Here is a 17,789-nt window from a genome sequence, read left to right on the forward strand (position 1 = left end):
AGGTAAGAAGTTGTAAGCAATTTTCTCATTCATTAGAATAAAGTATCAGCAATGCAACACTACCTGTTTTCTAACATAACTCTTGGCAATGATTCAAATGGAGATTGTGACCACTTATGCTCATACACTTCCCTAATAAGGATATTTTAAGCTGTCTACCCCCACAAGAAAAAAACCCCTACTAGTGTAACAACAGTAGAGAGTAATGTGGATCAAAAGGATTGTCCAATACTTCTCCCCATGTAACATTTTGATACTGCATATTTCAGGACTGACAGTGTAATACTTTCATTTTAGATTTGTAATATGATAGCAGGTGCTGACAATCTAACAAAATACAAAATTTTCAAACAAGCCCTTGCTTTGCACAGCCTCAGCAAACATTTCAACTTCAGTGTGACATGGACTATTTTTATTGTGTGTATTTAGACTGTATTTCAAATGGTATAACAAATTGTTGGGGTGAGGGGGAAATAAACATTCACTGATCACTTGATGTCGCAGATCATGAAACATTAATTGTTGAACAAAACCATTGATTCCAGTCTCCAAATGTTGAAGTTAAATGGAATATTGAAAAGTGAAAGGTTTCTAACCTGCAGGGAATAAAAAACTTCAAGTAATAGAGGGAGATGGCTTGTAAGACTTCATAGAAAATTTTCTAACATTTTCTGCAACCACTTCCAATGAAAAGTAGCAGTAGCAATGTGCATACCAATTACTCCATAGCCAGCTCAAGTATCACTGCTGCAGTGACTGCAGTACACAGAAAATTATGAAAAATACATACAACCTACCACAAACTATTTCCCTTCATGCTTTTGTTTAAATTGTTGCCATCTATACTGCCCTCACAATTATGCTGAGGCACAAATAGAACTATAAGCTTTCACAGTTTAGGATTTTACTGAGTTTTTAACTGCCTTAGCTTGTTGCAATGGAGCAACCAAGGTATCAGGTGCTTCAGAACTGCAGGTAATTTTCCATTCTGCTTAATCAAATGTGTAACATCAATACATGCACGTACCCTCTGCCTGGCAACAACATTGGTGTTGCCTGGCCCCCTGAAGATACACTACCAAGAAGAGAGTAATTTTCTCACCAAAAGAAAGAACTGCTGTCTTACAGAGTCAGTGATTAATCTGGCCTATTTGTTCTCACATTTACTTTGATTTTAGCTTCTATCACTTTCTAATTTTCTCTTTTTTCCCTGTGTGTAGGAGGAAATCCTACCCTCTGCTGACAAAAGATAGTAGGATGTAGCCATTACTCATGAACTAACAAAACAAGCTCCTCTTCATAAAGCAAGAATTTGAGAGAACCTCACCAAGGAGAAATACACACACTTTGCTTTAGTGGCAGTAGGGATGAAAATATATTTTGGCCTCTCCATGATGCCTCTGCCATCACACATCTCACATGCTGGAAATCTGGATAAGAAAGCACAAATGCTGTACGTGTATTCAGAGCATGTTTCCTAGACTCATCCCAATTAGTTCCTTCCCTTCTGTTTCCTATCACTTGAATAAAAACATTGGGAAAGATCCAAATAATGACATTTTGACAGCATAAAAGCAAAGACAGTCCAAAGTAAATCTGAAACAAAGCAAGCATAGGGAGACCCCTTTTCCCACCACCTAATTCCCCATTATATGCTTCCATGAACTTTATTCAGGTCCTTGTAACAAAGACAGTACGATTCCCACATATAACACATTCTGTGGGTATAGACCAAATACCTTCCCGAGAATTAATGTGTAACAAGCTCGAAGAACTTAAGTATGAGAGACTAAGAAAAAAATACTGAACCTGCAAAACTAATTACATGCAGCTTGCAGATCACAGATGCATGTGGAGGACAACGCTCATGCAGATACATTTATATGTAGTGCAGCTGATAAAGCTGTGCCTGAACAGCAACTTCCCCTTCAACAAGGAACAGCTAACAAAGTCACATAGTTAACTTCCCAAGTAAAGTAACTAAATATACAACTAACCTGATAACCTACTAAAAGAAGCTTTAAGCTTTGAATTAAAATAAAATTAAAAGTAGCTACGTGTCTCAAATTAGATATCAGCAAAAAAACCCCAAAAATGGCAGAGTTCACAGGCTGAATGTCAGTGACACACATGGAGCCACGATGCCCTAGGAATAAGACTGATCTATACAAGCTGCCCTTTCCCCCACATTCACCTTCCACCCTTCTCTATCACTCTAACCAGACTTTAAAATGAAAAACTCTGTAATTCTATCAAAGAATCTCTCCTCTATAAGGTTAACACAAGTATAATTGATTTGCTTTTGAAATATGTATTTATCATTAAATTTGAATTTTAAATATTCAGATCTGATTTACAAAGTACAGCTGGGACCAACTCTCTTTAAGCCTATTCTTGCTACACATACTGTCTACATGCTGTGGAAATCTATTACAAAAGAGTAACACAAACCACGTATACTGCTTATTTCCACTAGATTAGCTCTTGCTTACTATTGAAATATGACAGAGCTATAAACAAGTGCAAAAGTCAAGCAGAAAATACTTTTACCTGATTAGAAATTCCAATATAAAGAAAATTAACCTTATCAAGGCTCATGAGTATCCCAGTAAGATGATGTATAATATCAAAATGCAGTAGTAAACTTCCATTTGGTAGAAGACTTTTTGAGATAAAAACCCTGAATCTGAAGATTAATAAACTAAGTTACATGTGTGGCATCCTGCTGCAGTTGGCATATGCAGAGAGCAAGAAAATTTGGTAAGCCAAACCTGAGGATTTATAAACACTTGAAATATCTCATATCAGCCCTCCAAAATAAACATTACTATATTTTCTTCATGGTTAAGGGGTGGCAAAGAATTGAAACAGACACTGCCTGTCATACACACTAGCAAGACACCTAAAGAAAAACTTTCCATTCTTAGGTGTAACAAACAAATCCAGTTGTAAATACTGTGCTGCAAGCCTTGCACTTCGCAATAAAATAAAAGCAAGAATAGGGATCAGAGTCTACTCTGATCAAACCAGTATTGCTCTATCTACAGCTCAATACACTTCTGAAGCTTAATTTCTTGTGCAATTCATTTTTTACAAACCACCAGCAAAAATTCTCAGTGAATGTATTTCCCTAAGACAGCACAATAAGCCCAAAAACCAGCTTTTTTGGATATGACTTCAAGGATTGACATAGTTTATTTCACAATTTATTAGTATAATTGAGAAATGGTTCAAAACAGTTTAATTACGTATTACACTAGCTGACATTTATTAAAACAAGATGAAGTTATACATGAGGTATAAAGGTAGAATAAATGTTTCTTATTAATAAGGCTTGTAATGAACAGGTTTTCACTTCATTTATGACCAAAGTATCCTTTATGAGAATTACCTTATTTAATCACCAAGTCAACTAAAAGACCTAAGGATCTCCCTTTGTTTTGTAGTATACTCCATGCACTTTGCAGAGCATCTTGAAGGACAAATTGAAAACATGCCATTTTTTGGAATGTTAGGTCTGATGAACAGCAGTCTGACACATCAGTACTTAGGTCAATGAGCATATATAGGAAAGAGCTCAGCAGCAAATAACTCGTGTAATAAAATGAGATGACAGAAGGGAAGCCATGGTAGCCACACCACTCTCTGCAGCACAGCCAGGCTATAAAGAGCCTGGTCCAACCATGCCCTGACCCAGTCAGTCTCATACCCACCAGGACAGGAATATCACTCCCAGATACCTGTACTCCTAGAGAGGCATGACCTCTTGTGAAAAAGACTCAATCTTGGGTTTTAATTCAGATTATTTATGTTGACCTGACTGTATAAATAAAAACACCTAGCAGACATTGCTATTCTCTTAAACGATATTAAATTAAGGTGCATCATTTTGTTAAGCAGTACATCACGTGCTACAGATGAGGGCAATTTTAGCATTGTTCACCATTTCATACAAAGAAAGTTCACTTTCCCCTTGAAAATAAACAATTAATTTTGAATAATGACCAAAAGCTGTTTAAAAGCAACTTTCTCTTTAACCCAACTAGATGGTTAATACTGCTGTTTTGAGACTGGGTATCTAAATTTGAGACACCAGTTTCTTTGAGAAAATTTTTAATTTATTTAGTGCTTGTGTTAAACTTCTACTTTAGCATGACAAAGACTTTAATATTCTTTATTTGCACAGCAGGTAATTTCAAAAAGCGGTCCATGCAGCTGAGAATGTAAACATGGAGATATTGCTGATGACAGCATTTAGGTCTTAGGAGAATTCATTTACTCTCTCAAGTGCTGCTACACTATTCTGGGTAATGAGCAGCCAAAATACCAAATGAAGTATTTATGATTTACACAGTATAAATCATATTCTGATATGCCAGACATGCATTTATAACATGCCCAACACACATTAACTAATCATGAAGTGTGCAACAAAAGTAACTGCAGAAATTGCTGACAGAACATGCTCTTGCATGTGTGAAGAATATGTAGTTGCCTTTCTTTACATCTCATTTGCTATATAAAAATTTCACCCAGGCATGAAATTGCAATTTTAAACCTCCACCTCTCAATAATACATGGAAGTTTCACTAAGGAAATACCTGAAACTTTTGTTGCACCTTTCAAGCAAGAACACTTCCAAATACATAATAAATAGGATTTTCAGTATCCAAAATCCAAAAATAGGTCACATTTATTGGAGTTACTTTCAGACTCCTTACGTGAAACATACAAAGCCCTAATATACTAACATACTAATGCTTACTATAATGTTAAATACTTTCTGTTTTCTACAAGGTCAGAATGTCTTTCTATCCATACGCCTTTCTCTTTTCTATTAATTTAATTAACATTTAATATACGTCGTATTTCCTCCTTTTACTTGTTTGAAATTAGCAGTTAGATAGAACACAATTTAAAAAACAAAATTCAAGCTAAAACGCCTTTCAATGTAACAGATAGACTGCCCTAAGTAGTACTTTGAAATGACAGAATAAAGTAATTCTACAGGACAATTATGTACTGTTTTCACACATAGCTTTCCCTGATCAGAAGATACAAGTTTCCATCTTTATTATAACAGTACAAATTCATATGGCTAATCTCAGGGATTTATTTAAGTAAATAATTAATTTAAGTAAATTTCTGTGTATGTATCAAAACCCAGAAAAGAGTAAGGAAAAGAGTAAGGGAAACCTGGGTGAACACACTCCAGCAATACCCAATTCTGTATGAGTGCACAGAACACCATGCCCTACCTGAAAAGCTCTCTTTTGGTCCTGGTCATGCACTCCTCCCCCCATTTCTGACACCTTCTGTCCCCTCTGCTACCCAACAAAACCACTGCTAACCCTAAGATTTGGTTTAAAAATACAACAGAGCTCCTCATCCAAAGAGGGCAAAGGAACATTATTAAAAATAAAGATGTATCTCTATGCTGTAAAACAGGGCAGCTTTTCTGTATTTCATACTGCTTAATCAAAAAGCTTCCAAGATTTTCTGATAAAGAGCCATGATAAATCAATCCAACTGGAATATTACTACCTAGCAGAAAAAGCAAGGCTTGTGCACACTGTAGAAGGAGCTTGGATAGGAGTCAAACGAGAAGACCATCATAAATGTCTCCCACTTCTGCACAAAACAGAACATGTTATGTTTCCAAAGCCTCTTATGATCACACAGAGGCAAACATTTATAAACTAGAACATAGCACAAGTAACACAGCCAAACACCACAAAAAATTTTGGAAGAAAATTAACCCATGTAGTTTTCTTAATCCCTTTCAAACCTTTGATAATAAGAGAAAAAAAAATCTAATATGTCATGAGGATCCACTAACAGTTAAATATATTACCTTTGGGGAGTGGCGCTTCTCATAAAAGTGACTATACTGAAAAGGAATTTTCTCTGTCAACAATTTTGCTTCCTGTGCTTTATCAGACGTTTCAGGCTTTTTTCCTCCTTCAGCGACAAAGACCTTTGTGGGGGGTTTTTTAACAGCCTACTATTGGAAGCCTTGCATATGTAGCTAAGAGGAAACATTCCCTATATAAGACAGTTAACGGGGCTATTTTCCAAGTCTGTGTTTCAGATCAGGCTGGAAACAGTGAGGTTACATATTATGTTAATTCTGTATGAGATATGACTGAAGAGGCCCCATGCAATTAACTACACTGAGACATAAAGCATTAATGTAGATGAAATAATCCAGGTTAGATTCATTTACATTGGTATAAACAGACTGAGAGCAAGATAACATCTAGCCATAGAAACAGGAAAAACTAGGCCATTCTGTTAGTATAAAGGTGGCTTAGCAGTATTTTATACATACACTGTCTTTGCTTCTCCTGCAGTTTTTTCTTAGAAATATTTACTAAAATCTATGCCTCTAGGTTTTGAGTCACTGTCAGGGTATTATTTCTATTGACAGGTCTCTGCAGACAACTCCACTAAGGCTGATTTTCAAAGCATTCTTAGCACCTACATCCTTAAGATCAGTATCTTAAAGAAGCCTCAAATTAAACAATCAAAAATTCACATAACCTATCCCTACAAGCTTTTTTAGCTACTGATGCACTATTTTTCATGAGAACTGACTAATGTCACTACACAAATCCTGCTGCTGTTAGATTTTAAAATATCTTCAACAAGTTATCTAAACTAGCATAGAACTTGGCAAATAATGTAAACCAACCCAAGGAAAACTTGGCAAATAATGTCAACCAATCCAAGGAAATCAATCTCAAAATTTAAGCAGAAGAAAATTTTACATCCTATCTTTCAAGTAAAAACACAAAATAAACAACAAACTCTGAACTGAGATACAATTCCAGTTACCAAAAGCAGATATGACAATCCAATCACGTAAAGATGTAAATTTACCATTAACTTAATGCAGTATGGTATCATTAAAGTCAGGAATGAACATTAACTGCCGATGCAAGATATGCTCAAATCTTAACTCTGTAAAACTTACTTTACAGAGCACACATATTCAAAGAACAAAGTTCTCCTACTACAAAAAAACAGATAATTTTTATTTCTCCTTGCAATCCTAGTTTCTGAAATTGCCAGAAGACATATCATGAACACAGTTCATTCAGGAACCTATTTCAATATTAAAATATACTATCACTACTACTCACATGACTAGAATTTTAAAATGCTAAACACTTGCAAGCAGGAGTGATGAATAAAGAAAAATCTGCATGTTTGACTGCTTACATAGTGAAAGACAGAAGTGCGTAAGTGGGGGAGGTGGAAGGGGGTGGGAATTGACACTGATCATCTTTAGGCACCTGAAGCACTTAACAGATCATATCAGTGCTGGAGACATCTTACAGTTTCCCACCACCAGGAAGAACATGCTTGGCTCCATCCCCCAGCCAGTCTCTCTCTTGTTTCTTCACCATCAACTTTGTAATGCAGGTGTGAAAACCTCTTCAGTTCACTGATGCAACAGAGATGATTTGGAAATAAGAGCTTAATTCAGCTCAAACTGTAATGCTGTAATCCAAAACAATGATTCTGATGGGCTCCCTCCAAGGTAAATGTGGAAAGAGAGGCAGCTCTGTATTAAAATCTTTGGATTACCCTCTGAACCTATTTCTCTCTACTGGTTACAGAGATACACATTTTAAAAAAAGGCCCAATGCAAATCAGTCAATCTGACATAATTCATATTTTAGATGTGAATAATTTATTTACTGAAAAAAAATTCAGGTTTTATCTACCCACTGCCAGCAACAGATGATTAAGAAGAATATAGGTATTTTATTAAGATGCAGCTACAGGTGAAAATGGTCACTATCCATTCATGCCCAAATTAAACTTTAAACAGTGACAAACAACTAATGACCTAAATTCTTCAATTAATGTCTAATTCCTCCACTACCAGAAATATTCACAAATACCGGGAAGCCAACACTTATTATGTAAGACCACTAGGAACAATTAAAAAAAAAAAGTCCTCTTTAAAGAAAGCAGGTTCAGTCACTTAATTAACAGCACTGAAAACTTTATATTTTATACACAAACCATACTCAAACACATTTTAAAATACTAAGTATTAGTAACTAAGCTGACTACCAAAGCATATCAAATCTGTATCTTTGGAACTCATAATCTGCTTTGTATTGCTTCTAAAACACTAAAATTGCATAATTCAAGAAGAAGTGCATATAACTACTGAAGAAACTAATTACTATACACCATTATGTTGTTTCTCCCATGCAGCCCACAACAGAAAGAAAAAAGACTATGCTTAATAATCAAAGGCCACCTTCTGATTAAATACATTTTAAAGCTATTTTTTAGCTTATGGATCAACCATTTTTGCTTTGCAGAATTATACTGAGATGTATCAGAAACAAGCCTCCGAAAGACATTTGGGTTAACTGTATTCCCTGATAAACAACTCAGAATTACGAGCAGCAGGTTTAAAAATACTGTGACTTGTGCAAATGGGAACACTGTTAAGCTGTTTATCCTGTTTAATCCTGAAGGTAAATAGCATAAGCTTCAAAATATTTTTCTTCTTTGCCATAACCAAAAGGTAATAAAACATTATGGAAAATCTCACGTTTTTGGAATTGCCTCTGAAATTGCTTTACTGAGTATCATACAGGTCATTATTCTCAAGAGCATTGTGTCTGTCAATTTCACTATAAATTCCAGTGATTAAAATCCAAACTACGGCTTCAGTAATGCCAATGATCTTGTCTCTCCCGAGGTTCAAATCTTGAGAAACAAAACAAGAACCCTACACAACTCCACTACTAGACCCACTTTTAAATCTGAACACTATAGTTCAGTAATTTTTTATTGTTGCATCTTCCAAATATTTTCAAACTCCTACTGTCATTCATTTTTAGCTTATTTAGTTCAGTTTTTAAACATTATTTGCAAGAAAAAAAGTGTAATTGTAGTTTCCTTAGATGTCTTTCTTCCAACATTAATGATTTCCACACCAAAAATCCTATTTCATACCTGTCACCTCAAACATGCACCCACACTAAGAATTAAGTATATATTTCATAAGATGTATCAATAGTTGGTTCCACACTGTGCCTTCTTAAACAGTACCAACGTAAGTTTCTGAGCTGCTGTTTTAAACATGATTTTTAAGAGACTTTAATGCAGCATATATGATTGATATATTTAGCAGCTGAGCACCTCCTTTCCTCTCTGTACACAGGAAGTTTCCCCTCCCATCTGCTCAGGATATTTAAAAAAATAAATAATTACAAACTGCTGTTTTTCCATGAATACTGCAGAAAGTGACTATTATTTACCTGTAAACACGAAAGTAAAGTTGAAGCCAAACACACAACATAACTTGCACCAGCTCCCTGACAGAGTCACAAGACACTTACTGGTACAAAGGCAGGAATGTGGGGATGAGAGCAGCAGCCAGCAAAGAGGAAAATCACTGCAGCTTTGAGCGATAGCGCCAGTTATGCCAGGCTGAACTCTTCTGTGGAGCAAATAAGTTATTCATGGGCAGCAGAAGCCCAAGCTTTGTCTCTCATAGTCATATTGGAAGTCTTTAGTTTTATATTTGGGTTTCAGAGCAAACATAAATAAGGTGAATTATGAAATAGACCCATGCTTTACAAGCAGATGCTCGAACCATTTAGTACGATATTTATGAGACAGCTTTAAGACTAAATAGCAGCTAAGCAGGCAACAAGCCCCTGCACATGTAGGCACTCTACTGCTGTTTATGACAAACAGATCTCGACAAAGAGAAAGGGCAGAGAAAGATGCACTGGCAATAAACCAATGAATGACTGAAAAAATGCCTTTTAATTTTCCCCAGTTAAATTATATACAGCCACATCTTTTTTGGCCTACAGAGAATATTTATGAATGCTACACTGAGAAACTCAACTTCATTTCAAGACATACAGAAAACTGATGGAAATATAACATGTAATCTATTATTTCATAACTGATTTTCCTCCTCCTGTGTACTACTAATTATATTATTGATTACTATATTTTCAAAATAAAAGCTCTCCCTAAACCCCACATACTGAATGCAGATCAACACTTGATATCTGTTCTGTGTTATACATGAGGAACTATTCCAAACCTTTACAGAAAAAATACCCAAACTAAAAGCTAATATTAATATCTGCATATATTTAATTTAGTTATCAAATATAACTATTCTATTTTAAAATTTAATACACTGTATTCAATCTTTTAAAGGCTAATATAAAATACACTGCATAAAATAAACAAACAGGAAGCTGCCACTTTTCCAAGCATCCATCCTGCGGTAATGAACCATTCTTCAGTATCTATTGTTTTCCCAATTTTCTGGAGCTACAGAAATAAGGGGCAATTTTCACTGACTTTCACTTTATTAGTGGCAATGTCCAACAGCTGACACTGAGCAGGTTTCCCAGGGCGTCTTCACCAACGTACTTTGACACTTTGATGATGAGGAGCCCTCATCACACACAGTTACGTAACAGCAACTATTTATAGGTAACCACTTGATTCACATTATCCACTGGGTTATAAACCATTTCATATATTGTCACTTGATCTATCATTTTAGTTCCATAATCAAAATGCCACGTAAGAGCCAAGTAAAAACTTTCAGTGATGCCTGTCTGCAATATCAAAACATACCACTCGAAGTATTTAATCTTATCAAGAGAACCAGACGTAAGTTTCACAAGATTGGTCCTCTATAAATATATGCTGAGCAACAGTTGTTTTCTTTGCTTAACCTCCTGCTCTACCAATATCCATTACTGTGCATATAACTAGCACCTAAAACCACTAAAAGAAAGCTCAGTTGTGCTAAAATCACATAATATCTCAGTGTTCTGAGACGTACTGAGAGATATGACCAGCATCTCGGCTCAGAAAGTGCCCTACCAACCTGTACAATTCTTACCTCACAATTTCAGTGACAGCTGTTTAACACGTTCAGGTTCTCTTAGGAAATGTCTCCGAGAACCACATACGATTATCAGCTGGTTTACTTATGAATATACCAGTATTTCATGAACATCAACTTATTCTAAGAATATCAAATACTTACATTTTCCTTCAGCTTTTCTAACTGGCTAGTGGCTTTCTTAGAATACAATTTCATCCTAAAATACACCTAATTGTAATAGTTGGTGACAGCATGGGCTTTCCTCATCACAGACTTTGGCCTTTCTTATCAATCATATTAATTGATCTCAGCGTCAATGTCTTTACAGTTTTTGTAAACTAACCTATAAACTGTAACTTTTTAATCCAAACAGTTTTCTCTCAATTACAGGACGATGGTTTAGCTGATGACTAATATTCTTTGATAATTCTTAGTAATCCATATTTTGCAAAGATACTTATTTCAGTGAACACCAAGTAACTGCAAACCTCATGAAATATTAACTTTAATGACTGCTGTATAAAGACACCTTGCACATACCTGAACAACATCCAAACAAAGACACTTCCATATTGTAAGAAGTCAGGAAGAAACAGAACAGGAAGAACAGGAAGTAAGAAATAAATACTTGAGAAAAGACATTTCTGAAAGACTATACAGGTTATGACAGTTGACTATATTACTGTCTCAGTACAGCTACATGCCTGCAAAATGCTCTAATCGACCAAGCAAAGAAGAGAATGTCATGATTCTGACAACTTTAACACAAACTGAAAGCATCCAAGTATCCTTACTGAAGCTGACTGAAGCAGATGTTAAAAATCAGAGACCGTTGTGAAACTCTACCAAACCTTTAAAAACAGCAGCAGTCAGAGAAGGGAGTGCAATTAGGAGGTCCAGATAATAATTAAATGCAATATGATTAGAGGGCACAGAGTAACATTCACTTACGCAAAATACCTAAGAAGTTCAACCTAAAATCAAAGATAGGCAAGAACTGTAGCTAGGAGTGCAACTGAAAGACACGTCATTTCTTTGTTCTGGTATAATAACACTGCCCTGATCATCATAATATATGCAAAACTAGTAGTTCCAGAGATTATAAATAAAAAAAGAAAACAAAAAGGTCATAACCAAAACATAAGATACAACTACTCTTCTTACTGCATTTGCTATGTATTACTGAAATAAGCAAGCAGAAAATTGTCCTCAAATTCAGAGAAGCCTTTCAGTATTTATTTTAAAATGTTATAAAGTTGGTATTTTTCAGTCTTCTTAAAATCATTTTGCCTAATTCTGTCTTACTACATGAAAAATTAAAATGGGACTCAACAGCTGTTTCCTCTGCTGCTGCATTGACAAATGCTGCTCTATCACATTTTTTTTTTCCTGACATTCATGCTTAGGCATAGCACCCCTGATAAACTGATGTTTCCTCGTGAATGCCATTTATAATCCTTTAAAAGCAAGCACTATACCACAAAAGCCCAAATATGCCAGTAAAGCATGGTTACAATGATTCCCAATATCAATGTGTCCATGGTATTTTATAACACAGGTACAGGGTATAATGATCTCCAAGGATGTGGCTAAAGCCTTACTGTCCAAGGACTGATGTATCAAAAGCTGGTTCATGCTTTTATGCACTTATTATGTTCATTGTTTTCCATACAACGTGATCACAGAACTAAAGAACTCTTTTGGTTTCCTTTCCCAATGTTCTCGCACTCCAAGTTAGCAAATCAGCTCAAGTACAGGTCTTGTTTACTCCTAGTGACTATCAGTGGTTTAAACTGCTGTTTCTACATGTTCTAATTAGCCAGTTCGACTAAACTCTTGACAGTTGACATCACTGCTTAAAGAAGTTCAGGAAACTAACAACTCTGGAAGAACTGCCAATCCATCAAGTTAGTAAAGAATGAGTATCTATGAATTTGTATTCAATACAGAATTATAAAAAGTCATCTTCCAAACAAGCATTAGCTTTCACTCTTTTTCATAAACGCTGTCAGAAGTGCATCACGACTCTTCACAAAATACACAGGAAAAAAAGCATCCCACACCACTACTGAGTGTTCCTGGAGAAAGCCCTATTTCATGAGAAAAAACATTACCAGGGCCCAAAAGGAATAAATAACAGGATATAAAATAATCAGAAAGTTTTAAAAGGCCCCTAGGGCTAGACTTATTTTTAAAAAGCAAATTATTGCCTAGTGATTAAAATAAGTAAATATAAAAAGCTTTTACCTCTATCACCCAAGCTGCTACATCAGTATGTGAACAGGCACCAAAAAAACCCCCAAATTCCAGTTCTTACACTGAGAAGACAAAAGCCATTGCTATAATTATGTGCATTGCAAAAAAAGGCAGTGATGGCTAACAATACACTGGTTTAGTTTGTTCTTTAGATGTGAACCATAACTGTCATGTAAACACTTGGCATTTTAAAAGCATTTTTACATGCTAAAGTTGTAGTCTATTATATAAAATTCTGAACTAGTACGATTACAGTGGTGTCCTCAATAACTATACAAGGCTTGCTGCAGAAATAAAAAAAGAGTAAGCATTAGAAAGCATGCAGCTAAAAAAACTAAGATATTTCTAACTTAAGAACTGTAAGCCACATTTAGTGAGTTTATGTTAGAAAAGCTTCATAATAACTGAGCTTGATTTTTAGACATGGTCTTGTCCATCTTCACATTATAACATATAATGCATTCAATAAATACACAAGTAGTATATACAACTTTTTAAAATACAGCTCATTAGCTTTCTTGGACAGAAAATAGAAACTGATTTGTACATGGAATATCAACAGCTTCCCCTTAACACGAAAAGAGGGTCAAGAGCAAACTCGTGGAAAAATTTTAATGTAGACTGTTCAATGAACCAGACTTCAACAAAGCCTTTCCCTACTGCACTTTTTAGGTGCAATTACTCAAATATATCGCTGGACAGAAACTTATTAAGATGAGTATAACATTCTTTTTTTTTTTTTTTCCTAGCAGCAGGTAGTAATTTAAGAAATTACAAGATCGGTATGTTACTAGGCCATTCAAAAAATTCTGCATCCTTTTACTGTAAGAGCACCACATCGTAACAGTAACACATGCAGACTGAGCATCTTAACATCCCTGTCATAAGCTATACCATATTTACACACTGCAGTGTTAGGCAGAAATTGAAGCCAGAGCCATTCAGGGGAAATATACAGCCATGATCTGTTTCTCAATTTAAATTATATTTGCAATTATAAATTAGGTATTTCACTACACGCTAGTGGCATTTTACATATTAAAAAAATCAATTAATGCTCTACATTCTTAGCCAAGCCTAAAATAAATGACTCCCCACATTCAAACTATAATTTGCCTCAGACAACATGGGCTTTAATTTGCAAACTCTTCAGTACAGATGTAGGCAGAACCCACCTCTTGATTTGTGTAGAGCTCCATCCTGGGTAAACACACAGCTACACAGCACAGTATGCAAATAAAAGGTATGAACCTCATTGTGTTATCCTTCCTAAAGATTTTTGTAAGTCAGACTCATTATTGTCAAAGAAGTATTTAAATTATGCCAGGGAAAAAAAAAAAAAAAAAAGCTTTCATCTTTCCAATTTAAGAGGCCCTTTTAATGCCAAGTTAACATTATAATGGTTTATCTATGCTGGAGATTTAAATTCAGTTTGTTCTTTCAAGCACAAACAATTTTAAAGAAAAATTTCCACCATGTATTTAAACATGTGATTTTATGTTTTCATATCTGTTACTTCTACATTAATTATTCAAAACAAGCCCCTCTCATGTCACTTACAGAAGTGCAGATGTAAATAACAAGAGCTGTGTGTGAATATACAGAATTCTTATAACAAAGCAATATGGCAATTTCTTTAACATCTTAAGCACATAAAATACCACATCACCTACCTCCTTTTTTTCCCACCTCTAATATGAAAACCAAATCTGAATTTGGTACTAAGTCTAACTGCATAAATGTTTTCTTCTCAGTATTTAACCTTTGATGATATAGCTTCCAGTTCAATTAATACAATAAAAAAGCAGGGGGGAGGGAAGTAATGGAAAAATGTCAAACCAGGCTTGCTCCTGTACCTATACCGTGATACCTACAAGAATGTTGCTATTGATCTTCTGTTAAATTACAAAAGAACAGAAATTATTCACAAAAAAAAAAAAAAAAAAGGAAATGGATGCTTTTTAAATTACTCAGTAGGGATTATAAGTCAGCCCAATTTTGCTCATAACACCCATAACACTATTAACAACCACTAGCAAAGTGCCAAAGACAGCAATGAGTTTAAAACAACTAGAGCCAGCTACCAAAATCGTTGCAGGAGAGACAAAGGGGATCAAGGTCAACATTCTTCTAGCGCAACAGCTAATCCACTCATATGAACATGGTATTGGCACGGGTGTGCGTAATAAATTTGCAAGAAATATAAAATATACATGACCCCACCTGATTTTCCCCGTCCTTTCAAGAGAACCATTTTGCTCTCACTGGTCTCAAGCCATTACATATCTGAGCGAGGAAGGGGAAGGAGGAGTTCACAGAAGTTCAGGGTCAGACAATGTTCACGTATCCTGTCACCTTCTAACTCAAAGCTGAGAGCAGAAGAACTCTTATGCCACGCACTGAAACCTACATATTCTGGGTGTGCGTGTGGGGGGAGACCTGCAATAGGAGCGATGTGTCATACGTGCGGAGGCTGCGAGCAGAAGAGCTGTCAGGAGAACGCTGCCTCGCTTGAAGAGGAGGAGGCGGTGGGGAAAGGACGGTGACGAACGCAGGATCACCAAAAAATCCGGCAGTGCCCAGGGGCTGTCATCCCCGGCTCACCCCTCCGGCCCGGCTTCGCTGGGCTCCCCTCGCAGAGGGCTCAGCCTCTCGGAGCTGCCCCCTGGCCCCCGCGGAGTCGCTCCCAGCCGCCACCGGGCAGCGGAAATCCCCCGCAGCCCGGCCCGACCCTGCCCGGGGGCGCCGAGCGGCGCTCGCCGCGCCCGGGGCTCTCCGGGCAGCCCCTGGCCCTCTCGCGGGGCGCTCCCCCACGACCACCATCACTTCCCCCCTGCTCCGGGGCCGGGCTGTCACCTCACCCCCCGCGACGTCCCACGCACCGCAGGCCGAGAGCCAAGACCCCTCCGCGAGCCGGACCCGCACCCCTGGGCCGGGAGACAATGAGCAGCCACAACTCACCAGCAGCGCCGGAGCTTCGCGGGTCCGGGGGCCGTTCCTCTGCCCCTTCTCCTTCCCCTTCTCCTCCGCCTAGGAGCGGTATCCGGCCGCCGGGAGCCGAACCCCCCCTCCCCTCGCCGCCCGAGAGCCTTCGCCGGACCGCCGGCCGCGCTCCCTCCCCGAGGAAAGTCACTTTATTCCCCGCTCCAACATGGCTGCTCCCCCCGCCGCCGCCGCCGCAGCAGCAGCTTTCTCCTCGCCGCGGCTCCCCGCCGCCGCCACCGGAGAGCGGCCGCAGGCCGTGCTCGGGAGCCGCCCGGCCGGCCGCTGGCGGTGCCGAGAGCGTCAGCCGAGCCGGGCCGCGGGGGTGTGCGAGGAAGGGGCGAGCCGAGGCAAGCCGGGCTGGGCTGCGCGTCCCCGCTGCGGGCTGACGCCTCCGCCCGCTCGCACTAAGCCAGCCCCGCCGGCTCCGGGCGCAGGAGGGGCCGCGGGGACGCCCGTGCGCCGGCGACACCTGGCGGCCGAGGCGGCCCCGGCTGAGCCGGCGGCTGCGCGGGGAGCGGGGGGGGTCAGGGCGGAGCGCGGGGAATGCCCCGAGCGGCGGCGCGGGGAGCGGGGGCTGCCGCAGCGCTTTTCTGGGCCGCCCTCCCCGCTGCGGGGGAGCCCGGCCGCGCCGAGCCGAGTGGGGCGCTGCTGCCGTTCGCCGATCCTCCAGCCGCCCTGCGCGGCCGCCTCCTGCCGCCGGAGGAAGTGGGTCTCATCGGCAGAGGCTCCCGGGAAGCCGCCCCGGGGGCCTGCGTGCTGCCGCCCGTCCGACGGGTCTCCCCGAGCCGTTTCGTGTAGGGCAGGGTAGAAAAGGGGCGTTTGCTCGCTTCATTTTTACCCGTTCCTTGGCAGCGTTTCCGTTTGGGTTTGCAGAGCGATTTAGCTCATCTCTGAGGTATCCCCCTGCTCCCCCTTCTTACGGCTGGCACGTTAGTAACGAAGTTAAGGGAAGCCGGGTGTCTCTTCAATTTCTAACTCATATTTTCCGTATTTATTCTTATGGTGTTTTCTTTCCTTTGTCTCCTGCATTCAGCGGTGCCCGTACCATCCCCCTTGTCCTCCTTCTGATCGCTCTGACAGCGCCAACCGCGCTGCCTTCCTGCGCCTGGAATCTTTTTCCCCTCAAAGTGATCCAGTCTGTGTCTCCTCACTTCTCAGCCCTTTCCAGCTCTAAATGTCTTAGGCTTTGTGTGTCACTGAGCGAGACCTAGAAGGAGAAACCCAGCTGTTCTGTACTATGTTTTTTCACATTTCCATCACACAAAGAACAAGGTCTGTCAGGAAGGCCACATCTGAGCTGATTTTAGCGACATGGTTTTGAACTTATACCAGGGCATAGGTACACTTGGGCCAGAATTTGGAAAATGGTTTGCTTTTTCCCCCTTTGGATGTCTGCTGATGCTTGCTGCCTACCTGCTGTCTTGCTTTTTTCATTACAAATTCGGTGTCACGGGGCCTTTTCCCATCTTCATGCAGATCAGGGTTATGGGTGTTAGGTTCCCCACACTCCTGTGGATGCTGAGTGAGGCCAAAACTGCTTCGTTCTGCAGGCAGGTCTGCATCATGCTGCATCTAGGTGGAGACTAGAGTACATTTTCATTTGCAGCAGCAAGCCCCTGATCTTGAGAAACTCTGTGTGCAGCTTATT

The 17,789-nt window shown here is 39.1% G+C and overlaps 1 protein-coding gene across 5 annotated transcripts in view; it reads right to left on the bottom strand.

Moving 5' to 3' along the window:
• The window catches only part of CDK17 (cyclin dependent kinase 17), a 92,803-nt gene extending 76,268 nt beyond the window's left edge, over positions 1-16,535 (bottom strand). For 2 of the 5 annotated variants that reach the window (XM_084205324.1, XM_084205319.1), the window contains exon 1: positions 16,118-16,535. The gene's annotated coding sequence lies outside the window, so the exon portion shown is untranslated. Of the gene's footprint in view, positions 1-9,293; positions 9,358-15,379; positions 15,539-15,566; positions 15,590-16,117 lie in introns of those variants that run through there. The other 3 variants (XM_084205323.1, XM_084205320.1, XM_084205321.1) reach the window with 3 other exon arrangements.
• Between the last annotated feature and the right edge of the window lie 1,254 nt (positions 16,536-17,789).

Source organism: Fringilla coelebs, assembly GCF_963513975.1.
Source record: "Fringilla coelebs genome assembly, chromosome: 5".
NCBI lineage: Eukaryota > Metazoa > Chordata > Aves > Passeriformes > Fringillidae > Fringilla > Fringilla coelebs.